Source organism: Triticum urartu, chromosome 3A (assembly GCF_056163025.1).
Source record: "Triticum urartu cultivar PI428250 chromosome 3A, HENAU_Tu73, whole genome shotgun sequence".
Taxonomy (NCBI): Eukaryota; Viridiplantae; Streptophyta; class Magnoliopsida; order Poales; family Poaceae; genus Triticum; species Triticum urartu.
In genome coordinates, this window is record NC_141875.1 from 42,049,843 (window position 1) to 42,062,442 (window position 12,600).

At 44.4% G+C, this 12,600-nt stretch overlaps 2 pseudogenes across 1 annotated transcript; one reads left to right on the forward strand and one right to left on the reverse strand.

The window, feature by feature from the left end:
- Positions 1-217: 217 nt before the first annotated feature.
- LOC147978341 (uncharacterized) lies at positions 218-1,911 on the forward strand (annotated as a pseudogene).
- A 4,199-nt stretch (positions 1,912-6,110) lies between these two features.
- Positions 6,111-12,382, reverse strand: LOC125547840 (uncharacterized; annotated as a pseudogene). Its single transcript, XR_015618074.1, has 16 exons — positions 12,204-12,382; positions 11,615-11,690; positions 11,366-11,506; positions 11,140-11,276; positions 10,756-11,031; positions 10,431-10,570; positions 9,044-9,114; positions 8,662-8,739; positions 8,516-8,584; positions 8,378-8,437; positions 8,148-8,267; positions 7,934-8,061; positions 7,575-7,850; positions 7,318-7,448; positions 6,762-6,797; positions 6,111-6,687 (listed from the first exon to the last, which is right to left on the reverse strand). The product of XR_015618074.1 is annotated as an uncharacterized LOC125547840 (transcript).
- Between the last annotated feature and the right edge of the window lie 218 nt (positions 12,383-12,600).

Consider the following 12,600-nt stretch of genomic DNA (forward strand, 5'->3'; position numbering starts at 1 on the left):
TGGTGAAACGAGTAGGAAAATTTTTGTTTTCTGCAACGTTCCCCAACAGCCCGCCCGTCAGATCGGCCCCGCCAGCGCCTCCCGCTGCCGGCCCGTCCCGATCCAGTCGCCAGCGCCCTCCCGAAGCTGCCTCGATCTCCCGATCGCCCCGATCTCCCGCTCGACGCTGCTCCCGCCCCAAGCCAGCGCCTGATCCCGATCTGGTCACTCTCGTCGGATCTAAAAAAAATGTCTGCTGCATCGGGCTATGTTGCTGTCCCTCGCTGTCCGGTGATCTTTGATGGTACTAACTACACCGAGTTCACTGGCTTTATGCGCATTCACATGCGTGGAGTCCGTCTCTGGGGTGTTCTTTCTGGCGAGGTCTGCTGTTCGCCACGTCCAGTTCCTCCGGTGGCCCCTACTCCGCCAACTCCATCGGTTCTTCCTACGGATGCTAATCAGGTCGCCAAGGATGCGGCTAAGCTTGCTGATGAGGCTGCTGATCATGCTTATGATGAGAGGGTTTTGGCTTATGAGGAGGCTCTTCAGACGTATCATGGTGCTCTGTCTGTTTACACCCAGTGGCTTGATGATGCTGCTCGTGCTGCAGCTGTTCTCACTGCTAGTGTTCTACCTCAGTTTGCTTCTGAATTTTTGGGTCTTCCTACTGTCTTTGAGATGTGGACCCGTCTTCGTCAGCGCTATCAGCCCTCTGGTGATGCCTTATACCTCTCTGTGGTCCGCCAGGAGCATGCTCTTCAGTAGGGTGACTCTACTGTTGATGACTTCTATGCACAGAGTTCTGCTATCTGGCGCCAGCTTGATTCTCTCCGCAGTGCTGGGTGTCGTACCAGCCCCTGTTGCCAGGCTGTCCAGGCCAATTTGGAGTTTCATCGCGTCTATGAGTTCCTGTCTCGGCTCCGTAAGGAGTTTGAGCCCCGGCGTGCTCAGTTGTTTGCTCGTGGCCGTATTTCTCTCATGGAGGCGCTTTCTGAGATTCGTGCTGAGGAGACTCGCTTACGTGGTGCTGGTTTGCTGGAGGTTCCCTCTGTGCTCGCTACTCGTGCTCCTACGCCACCTGCTGCACCGACCCCTTCTCGCTCGAGTGCACCGCCGCTCTTGCCCACTCCTTCTGGAGGCTCAAGTCGCCCCCGTCCACATTGCGACTATTGCAACAATGATGGTCATCTTGAGTCTCAGTGCTACACGAAGAAGAAACACCTGTGCAAGGCGCGATCATCATCTTCAGGGACTTCGTCATTTACCTCGACAGCTTCAGCCATTGCTTTGACTGAGCAGGATATTCTGAGACTTAAGCGTCTGCTCGCGGCTTCAGGTTCTTCCTCGACGGGTACTGCTGGTTCTGTGACTGATGCTTCCCGCACTGAGCAATCACCCTCTACACAGTCAGGTACATCCCCATGGGTTCTGGACTCTGGAGCTTCTTTTCATATGTCTTCTCATTCTTCCACTTTGTCCTCTCTTCGATCACTGGATTCTCCTGTTCATGTCTTCACTGCTGATGGTACTCCACTTTCTGTTGCTAGTAGAGGCAATCTTACCAATCCTTCTTATTCTGTTCCTGATGTTGCTCATGTTCCTCGACTTACCATGAATCTGTTTTCTGCTGGTCAACTTACGGATTCTGGTTGTCGCGTCATCCTTGACGTTGACTCTTGTTCTGTCCAGGACCGTCGCACGCACACTCTGGTTGGGGCTGGCCCTCGCCGCCGTGATTCTCAGGGTCTTTGGGAGTTGGACTGGCTTCATGTTCCTTCCGCTGCCACCACCATCGCCAGTGCTTCCGCTTCTGTCGCCTCCGTTACTGGTTCCTTCCAGCAGTGGCATCATCGACTTGGTCATCTGTGTGGTTCTCGGTTGTCTTCTTTAGTTCGTCGAGGTCTTCTGGGGTCTGTCTCAGGAGATGTCTCTTTAGAGTGCCAGGGTTGTCGTCTTGGCAAGCAGATTCAGTTACCATATTCACATAGTGAGTCGGTGTCCAAGCGTCCTTTCGATTTAGTCCATTCTGATGTATGGGGTCCGGCCCCTTTCGCTCGAAAGGTGGTCATAAATACTATATTATTTTCATAGATGATTTCTCTCGTTACACATGGCTTTATTTCATTACTTCTCGTTCTGAGGTGTTGTCTATTTATAAGCGTTTTGCTACCATGGTTCATACTCAGTTCTCTTCACCCATTCGTGTTTTTCATGCTGACTCCGCTGGCGAGTATATCTCTAAGATGTTGCGTGGTGTTCTTGCTGAGCACGGGACTCTCTCTCAATTCTCTTGTCCTGGTGCTCATGCTCAGAATGGTGTGGCTGAGCGAAAGCGTCGACATCTTCTTGAGACGGCTCGTGCATTGATGATTGCTGCCTCTCTCCCGCCTCATTTTTGGGCTGAGGCCGTCTCCACATCCACCTATCTTATCAATATACAGCCTTCCGCTGCTCTACAGGGTGGTGTTCCTTTCGAGCGACTTTTTGATCGTTCTCCCGATTATTCGATGCTTCGCTCGTTTGGTTGTGTTTGCTATGTTCTTCTTGCCCCTCGCGAACGCACCAAACTGACCGCTCAGTCTGTTGAGTGTGTCTTCTTAGGCTACAGTGATGAGCATAAGGGCTATCGTTGTTGGGATCCTATTGGTCGTCAGATGCGTATCTCTCGAGACGTGACTTTTGATGAGTCTCGTCCCTTCTACCCACGCCCATCTTCCTCGACTTTTTCAGTGCAGGATATCTCTTTCCTCACTTTTCCTGACTCACCTATCACCCCCGTCGAGACTGTACCTCTCCGTTCCACTTCCTCTCCTTCTCCACCTCTAGTTGATTTGCAGCCACCATCCTCCCCGGTCTCCTCGCCTAGCATGTCACCAGGTTCTCCACCTTCATCTCCGGTGACTTCCTCCCCGGTCTCCTCTCCCAGCCTGTCACCGGATTCTACACCTTCATCTCCGGTGACTTCTTCGTCGCCACCCCCCGATTCTACCTTGACGATTCCTCCTTCTATTATTCCATCTTTTCCTCAGCATTACACTCGTCGTCCACGACCAGTCGATGCCTCTGTGGATGAGTCGTCATCTTCCTCTCAGCCTACTTATGGCTTGCGTTCTCGTCCTCGTCCGCCTGTTGATCGCTTTGGATTTCCCACCGCTGGTGCTGCTGTTCTTGAGCCGACTTCTTACCGTCAGGCTGTTGTTCATCCTGAATGGCAGTTTGCGATGGCAGAGGAGATTGCTGCTCTTGAACGCACTGGTACCTGGGATCTTGTTTCTCTTCCTCCCGGAGTCCGTCCGATCACTTGTAAGTGGGTCTACAAGGTTAAGACTCGCTCCGATGGTTCTCTTGAGCATCACAAAGCTCGTCTTGTGGCTCGTGGTTTTCAGCAGGAGCATGGTCGTGATTATGACGAGACTTTTGCTCCTGTGGCCCATATGACCACTGTTCGTACACTTCTTGCCGTTGCCTCTGCACGCCACTGGTCTATATCTCAGCTTGATGTTAAGAATGCCTTTCTTAATGGTGAGCTGCGTGAGGAGGTGTACATGCAGCCACCACCTGGGTATTCTGTTCCTGATGGCATGGTATGTCGTCTTCGTCGCTCTCTCTATGGCCTTAAGCAAGCCCCCCGCGCCTGGTTTGAGCGCTTTGCCTCTGTGATCACTGCTGCTGGTTTTTCAGCAAGTGCTCATGATCCAGCATTGTTTATTCACCTTTCTCCTCGTGGTCGGACTCTTCTTCTTCTTTATGTTGATGACATGATCATCACGGGGGATGACCCCGAGTATATTGCCTTTGTAAAGGCCCGTCTTAGTGAGCAGTTTCTTATGTCTGATCTTGGACCTCTTCGCTACTTTCTTGGGATTGAAGTCTCTTCTACCTCTGATGGCTTTTTTATATCCCAGGAAAAGTATATCCAGGATCTTCTTGCTCGTGCTGCTCTTACTGACGAGCGCGTTGTTGAGACTCCTATGGAGCTCAATGTTCACCTCCGTGCTACTGATGGTGATCCTCTCCCTGACCCGACGCGTTATCGTCATCTTGTTGGCAGTCTTGTCTATCTAGCTGTCACTCGTCCGGACATCTCTTATCCGGTTCATATTCTGAGTCAGTTTGTCTCTGCTCCCACCTTGGTTCACTATAGTCATCTCCTTCGTGTTCTTCGATATCTTTGAGGCACGATCTCTCACCGTCTATTCTTTCCTCGCTCCAGTTCTTTACAGCTTTAGGCCTATTCGGATGCTACGTGGGCTAGTGATCCTTCAGATCGCCGTTCACTTTCTGCTTACTGTGTTTTTCTTGGTGGTTCTCTCATTGCCTGGAAGATAAAGAAACAGCTTGCAGTTTCCCGTTCGAGTGCCGAGGCTGAGTTGCGAGCAATGGCTCTTTTGACGGTAGAGGTGACTTGGTTACGGTGGTTACTTCAGGATTTTGGTGTTTCTGTCACTACACCGACTCTGCTCTTATCTGACAGTACAGGTGCTATCAGTATTGCACGCGATCCTGTGAAGCATGAGCTCACCAAGCATATTGGTGTTGATGCTTTCTATGTACGCGCTGGTGTGCAGGATCAGGTTATTGCTCTTCAGTATGTGCCTTCCGAGTTACAGTTGGCAGATTTCCTGACGAAGGCTCAGACTAGAGCACAAGATGGCTTTTATGTCTCCAAACTCAGTGTTGTTCATCCACCATGAGTTTGAGGGGGGGTGTTAGAGTTATAATATAAGTCATGTACCCCTTTGTATTTATCCCGTTGTATAAGGGGTTTCCTGCATATGTTCCACACCTGTACATGTATATATATCGGCCTATGGCCTCATGGGAATACAAGTTGCTTATTCCTAACACGTATGACTTGATGGTAGGCATACCACTCTCATTCCAGCATGCATAATCTCTGACGATTGTCTTATTTTGACATTGCGATGCATAATCATCATCTTGCAGGGCCGTTGTGTGAACATGAAGGAAGGCAGCCAGAGCATTGTTGTTGGTTTCTTGTGTAGCTTTAGCTTCTCCTTGACTGTTTCTAGTAGTCTACCCGTTTAAACATTGTATGTAGCATTTGGTTGGTGTTGTTTCGCTGCAAGCTCCTTCACTATGTAACTATGTGTGCTGCTGTGGTCCAATCTTTGTAGTAGCAGGGCATTTGTGATCCAATCTGATATTACTGCGTCATATTTTGTTACTTGGTTGATTGTGAAGTGAGATTATCCAGTCAAGTTGAGTTGTGATCCAGTTTCTCCCTCTCCTGGTTAATTTATACTTCTGTTGTTGTTTCCTTTCCCACTTATGTGGATGTCTGAATTCTCTGTCATTCTACATACCTGGTTAGCTATAGGCTTTCCATTCTACATACCCTAGTGTAAGATTGTGCTGGTGGTGCTTAGGTTTTATTGTCTTAATAAAGAAAGAAAAAGACTGAAAATAGACTTGAGACATGAGACACACATGTAACACTGCTCATATGTCCATCATATAATTTAGCTAGGCATGTTGAGCTGACTTGGGCAACCAGTGGTTTGGCTGTGTGCTGGTGTGACTGAATGCATAGTTCTGTCACATCTAATATCATTTTCATAGATGCTGAAGAAGTGCCGAGAATTCTTTGAGTTGCGGTTCAGATGATTTTGTTGCCAAAATGGATGTTACTCAAAACATGTTATCCACCCTGAATACAGAGCTATCTTCAGGGCATTCTCATTGAAAACGAAAACGATATCACAATAGTAGTTTTCAAATATGAAAACCGAGTTAAAATTCCAAAAATATGCTAACAGCAAATAACAGAGCATACTGGCATTAAAGAGCTTCTCCAAGTGGCATCAAACCTCGCGCAAAGAAACAGAGCCCACACTAATCGACTGGGTGTTGCGTGAAGTTAGAAAGGTGCTGATTGCCCAATGTGGAAGAAAATTTTCAGGCTTGCAGTATTCTGTATTCCCCCAAAGTTAAATAGTTTGTACAAACAAGTGCTGAAAATCCATGAGCGCAGTTCAAATACTTTTAATGCTGAAATGGACGATACTCAAAAATGTTATCAAGTGGAAGTTGAAACAAGTTGAGGCGTTGATCACCGGATCTGTAACGAAAATTCCAAAAGTAAAATATTTCTGGTTCCATTCATGTGATAAGAAACACAGCGGTCACACATATAAAAGCAGCAAGCAAATAGAGTAGGTTGGCGTGTGGGGCCATCCACTACCTTGCGCGTGTTCTCAACACGAGCAAGGCAGACAGACGGCCATCATGCAGCTGACAAAGCAGCCAACCAAATGAACAAGAGTTGCACCAATGTTTCTTAAGACAACTGCTGACCACTGTACCTTAAAATCACAACCACAACTGCAAGCAAACTTAGTAGTAGCAAAAAATACGACGGTCTCCCGCAAACCATCTCTTAACGGCTCCAGTTCAGCCTTAGTACAGGTCCATCACATCAAGAGGCGTACGTTCGTAAGCTAGTATTTCAGGCTTCAGATTAGTTAAGTTACAAACACTTCATACTTGCTAGACAGGATCAGCTTGTGCTTCAACTGGATCAGCAGCTTGAGGACAAAGATAGGCGCACATGCATCGAGATACACTTCATCAGGTTAGAATTGTTGCCGCTGTCGCAGATATTTAAGTTCTTCTTCCACATCTAGTCCTTCCTCAAGCTCGTGCCACTCCGGATAGCACCAAAATGGCTTGGGCACGGCCCATCTGTCCAGAGTAAAACATAAATAAGCTATAATATATATAGCAGTGTTATTGAATGTGTAGTAAATAAACAATACCTGTTTGGGCTATCATCATCGTCTCTAGCAAGAGTCCTACAAACAGGCCGAAAATAGTTTTACATACAAGAAGAAACACACGCGTGTGAGGACAAGATCAAAACCACGCAACATCAGTTCACCACTTCATATATCTGAACAATAATAGGCGGAATGGTTCAACCGCAAAAGCAAGTTGGGATTTAAGAACTAGCATGAGTTCCAAATTAAAACTAACAACCAAAACCAACCCATATTTACCATTATAATTCCAGGTTAGAGTGATGCTATGAGACATACGATACGATACTTCCATAATCACAAATGTACGCACAACCAGACATGCTCAACTGTCGGCCACAACCACAGGATGGTCTTTATTGTACCAGTGTCGTATGTTATTTATCATATGCACAGCAGTTCTATTCAAGCTTCTAATTAATGTGCTCAGTATAAGAAGATCAAAATGGTAACAAATGTCCTTCCGAGGCTACTAAACTTCCTCAAGATTGAATATTATGCACACGCAAGACACCTGCATACTGTACAAAAAATTACATAAAGATAGAAAGCATACCCTTGTGCATCAAAATTCTTCAAGACTTCTATAATTATATTCACTGGTATGTATGGAGCCTCTTCCAAGCCATAGAAGTTCATGCCAATAAAATTTCCATCAAAATCAATAAGAGGCCCTCCAATCCCAGCCTAGCACACACAAAAGTAACGAATAGGAAAAGACAGTATTTGTAAGCTATACAGATGTGGTGATGGATTTAATTACTCATTCTGATGCAACTATTTATTTCCACCACACGAAAAGACACAGCGTACCTTGGTGATTTTACAGGTGGAAATCTTAAGCTCTTTGCAACCAAGCTTACTTGGTTTGTCAATCACGATCCCACTTGTGGCCATTAAATTGCCTGATTGGTAGACGCGCCCTACAGCTACTACCTCCTTCCGAGGTTTAATTAGCATCTGGTTATCGATTTGTGCTGTCTGAGTACAGCAGAAATTCTTGATGTGGACTACGGCAATGTTATAATGTAGACTGTAATGCTGCAGTGTTCCTCTGGTATGACAATTATCTGGAAGGCACACTACAATCTGCAATGATATGGTAAGACTAAACCAGTGATATCATGAATAAGTAGAAGGGGCAATTAAACAATTATTAGCAGAGTAACAACCTTAAGGTTATCAGCAACCTTGTTTTCATTGTCAGAAGTTCTAACCAAACTTGCCGAGGTCAGAACTCTTGTAGTGGACCCATTGCAGTCTATGAATATGCCTGTGCAAGCAAAACACCTTGTTTTTCCTACAAGAGTAATGATTCTGATAATTTAGTGAAGAAAATGGAAAAAGAATATTGAAAGTAAACGAGCTTATAATGAATATAATTACCACTGAATGAAGCCAATGCGACAACACTTTGAGACATATTTCAAGCAACGTTTCTTTCGAGTTTACCCCAGATATCTTCACTAAATTTCTCTTCAAAATTGTTAAGCAAACGCATGCCCACTGGCAAAACCAATAAAGATTCAGTAGTGGAGGGGAGCTGGATAGACCAGTCAGATGACAAATGTTCCAACAGAAAAGAGTAAATATCACAAGGACATGAATGAACTCACCATTCTCCCAAACTGGGAGGGGATAACCATTGGACCTCAGCTCTTTTTTTGTAGCAACACCTGAATTTTGCAACATAGTTAAGTGATTGATGACCCCATGTATAATGATGGTCAGGAAAACTGCAAGCAATGACTCACCAAAATAAGGATAACTTGGCCGCCCAGACCATAAAGACTTCCGCTCTAATAATAATCTATCCATGAGTCCTGGTGCCACAGGGGTGAAACAATTAATGACTGTGAACAATGATCAATAATTATTATAACATTAGAAGTGACCCAACCTGGTTGACATTCTGGATCACAGAGAGTACATATGGAAGGTTTCTTATCCTTAAGTTTCTCTCCCTTCCTTGAGCTGTCTACAATGGAGAAGATTGAAGAAGGGAAATAAGCAGAATTTAGAACACTGAAAAGCAGTATGAAGGAAAGGAGTATATTCTAATATTCATATACTACACTGGAGTACTTAGAATGAACTAATTAATTAGCATATCATATGCTGTATGTTATTAGCATGATAATAGGTGCAACCATAAAACTAAGTATGTACCCTGATTCTACAAATGATTGTTGAAAATTAACATTGGTGGTGACTCTGGCGAGGAATTGCCTGGTGATGTGATGATTGCGCACAATTTAGCAATCTTAAGGTGTTTTTCTCACCTTCTGAATCAGGCTTATAAGGTCTGAGAAATCTTTCAATATTACTACCAGGTCCTTTCTTATTTGTAGCCCTGCAGCAGAATGCAATAAACTCATCGGAATAATAGAGAAATCCACAAAAAATAAAACATGGATGATATCTATGCATGGATACCAAACAACAATACAAATTTCAATGTTTATAAGGGACAAATCGGGAAAATTGTTGACTGGGGTCAGATTGCGCTAAACAAAACAATGGGGAAATCCTAAAACCTAAATATTTATTGTGTTTGATTATTGTATAGACAAAAATATTTATTAAATATGAGTAGCCTAATATAGTGGAAAACTTTTCCCATGCATGTTGTGGTGAGCGACAACAAAAAACAATAAAATGGAGATAATATTATACCAAACCTACCAGGGAACCGTCACTACCCTATCATTTAAACAAGTATTAATAGCTTAAACATGGACACCAGAGTCCCAATTGAGTACAGGGCAACTGCGAGACATCATGACAATTGTAGTATGGACTGTCAAGGTCACACTGCAGCTTATCCAGCCCCAGATGTCACAAACAACTAATTTGTTATCAAGGGAGATGTTGTCAAATGCAGATCACCTACCAGATGCAAGAATTACAAAAACATCAAAACAACGCATTTCAGAAACTGTTTGACATTCAGTGTGATTGGTAGTACCACCAAACCTCGGCTATTGATGAGCGGAATTATTCTTATGTACTTAGTTTATTCATTTTGTATGTCTACTGATGTGTGGTCAGCTTCCTGGAAATTCCAGGTTGAATAATAAACTTGCAAGAAGCGGAACAGATGGCCTGTGGTCATCCAGGAAATGTTTCAGTTAGACTAGTTGTTTGCCGTTATCCAGAATAGAATGTACTCAGTCAAGTTTATTTGCAAATCAGGCCATGTGTTAAGTGCATGGCACTAATTTCTCTGCTAAATAGTTCTCATTCGCTCGGTATTACAGTAATTGAGCATGTTAGACTCCTGACTACATACCAAGCTGTGATCATCCTTTAACTCTTCTTAGCCTTGTACAACGTATGCAGTAACTTAAACAATGTGATTTCATATTCTATGTAAAATGCCTGCGCATTCTTTTAGAATGCATGAATTGTTAACACAATGTTTTGTCAACAAATTTTCCAAAAACACGAGAGATTTATATAATGCATGTTGTTAGCTGCAGTATGATGTCATAAGAAGCCACTAATGTATTGTTAACAACACAAGAGATTTTTATAATGTCACTCTTGATTAAGCTTTCCACCATTATTTATTTTCCTAAGCATGTGTGGCCCATGTGCACAAAAACTAATAAGAGAGTATGGAGGACAAGGGTAGAAAAGCAATCAGAGTGAGTATGGAGGACATACCACCACTGAATTGTTTTCCTGAACTGCGACAGGAGTTCAAGAATTTTAAACCTTGGTAGGAATGGAGTCTCTTTCTCAGCATAAAAGTTCATCCCGATGAAATCCCCATTAAAATCAACAAGGGGCCCTCCAACTCCAGTCTAGGAAAAGAATAAAGTGACAGTGAGCCAAGCACAAAGACGTGGAGATGCTCAACAAAGTTTGTATAATTGAAAAAAGGAGTATTTTGCCCCTCCCCCCCACCCAAAAAAAGTCCAATGCATATCATGACACAGTTATTTATTTATTTTCACTATGTATAGAAAGTGAGAAATTAACACCGCACCATAGTAATTTTACATGTGGAGATGGCAAGCTCCTCCCGGTAAGTTCCTTTTGGATTTTCAGTCAACTTCCCAGCTGTGGCCATTAATTTTCCTGAGTTGAAGCAACGCCCTACGGCAACTACTTTACTGTGAGACTCAAATTGCCGCTGATGATCTAGACATGTTACTTTTAGAGAATGGTAGCGAGCGATATTGATAACCGCGACATTGTATTTCAAATCGTAGAATTCCAACCATCCCAGTTCAAGTGTGTTATCCGGAAGGCGCACTTCAATCTGCATCAATAAAGCAAGGCAACAAGTATATAGCCTGGTTAGCAGAATGATTAACATGATATTAAATAACCAAGCAATAGTGTACAAAAAAAAGTTGGCAGTACCAACCGTCATATCATGAAGGATCTTGGTATCATCATCAATAGATCTAACCAAACTTAATGAAGTCAGAAAGCTTGTAATGGTTGGCACAGTTGGCTTGTTTGCGATAACTATGCCGGTGCATGCAAAAAACACGGTGTTTTCTGCACAAGATGGCATTTCAAATTCTCAATCATGAAGTACTCACAAATAGACATAGATAAAATTTTGCAAAGCTAGTGTTTATAATCACCATCAGCAAATGAAGCAAGCGATACAACAGTGCCCGCTAAATTTGAGGTGACTTCTTTACTGAGTTTCGTCCAGACACCTTGACCAGAATTACTTAAACTGCCAAATTCCTCTTCAAAAGGATTGTCGGGATGCGAATTTCCTAGTTAGGGAAGCATCATCATATTCATATCATACAACATAATTCTGATCGTAAGTTGCAGAAGAAGGAACAAGCAGCGAGACTGAAACCAGACAGCCAGTGGCTCACCTCGCCAAGCTGTCCAAACTTTTTGTATCTTGGTCTGGCTTCTCGTGCAAACGCCTTCTCGCTTCATGTTTCCAGCCTGGGGTGGAAATAACACATAAAGAAAGAGAATCACCTTTTTTTAGGATGAAAAAGCCGAGCTTTATGGATTATGGCACAAAAGCAGAGTTTTCGTTACAATCATCCAACACAATATTAATAATAAAATGAAATAAATGGTGGAGCGTGGCCGAGCCAAAGTTAAGAAATGCTGTTCGCTCTAGCAAACGCGGATCTAGAAAGTGAGAAATTGTGAGCGTCATCGTGGTTCGATAAACCGCTTCATCGCCAAAAAGAGGAGTGTGTGTGTGTGTGTGTGTGTGTGTGTGTGTGTGTGTGTGTGTGTGTGTGTGTGTGTGTCAGCTAACCACTGGATGGAAAGAAGCTCATGCCGCAAAATCAACTAATCGAATTCCCAGAATGAAATGACCTCATCAAATTGGGGTCATTGGGTTCCACAAATCACTTCGCCGCAACGAAATCACTTGATCTCAAAAGAAAAGGAGGGGACGGAGGTTCAGCTAATCATCACTGGATGAACAGAAGCTCATACCGCAAGATCAGATGCCCGGAAATCGCGGCCGGGAGAGACAGCGGTGAGGAACGGCGATGGCGGCGGCGGCGGCGGCGATGCGCTTGGGGGTGGGGAGTGGAGGCGACAGCCCTAGGGCACGCGGCGGTGGGTCGGGTCGGTAATGGTATGTCAGGGAGGGAGGGCTGGGGAAAGTAAGAGCAGGAGGAAAAGACGGGACGGGACGGGACGGGACGGTTTGAGACGACGATGAATTTCCACCGTGGAGGAGAGCGGATTACCTTTTTTCCACGGACTATTTCGCGGCTATTTCACGGGCTATTTTAATGTAATATGGGAAATCTACTCCCACCTATCCAAATCAATCCACGCAACTACTCCGAGGAGGACAAGTAGTATACTAATTTGGATCCGAGGA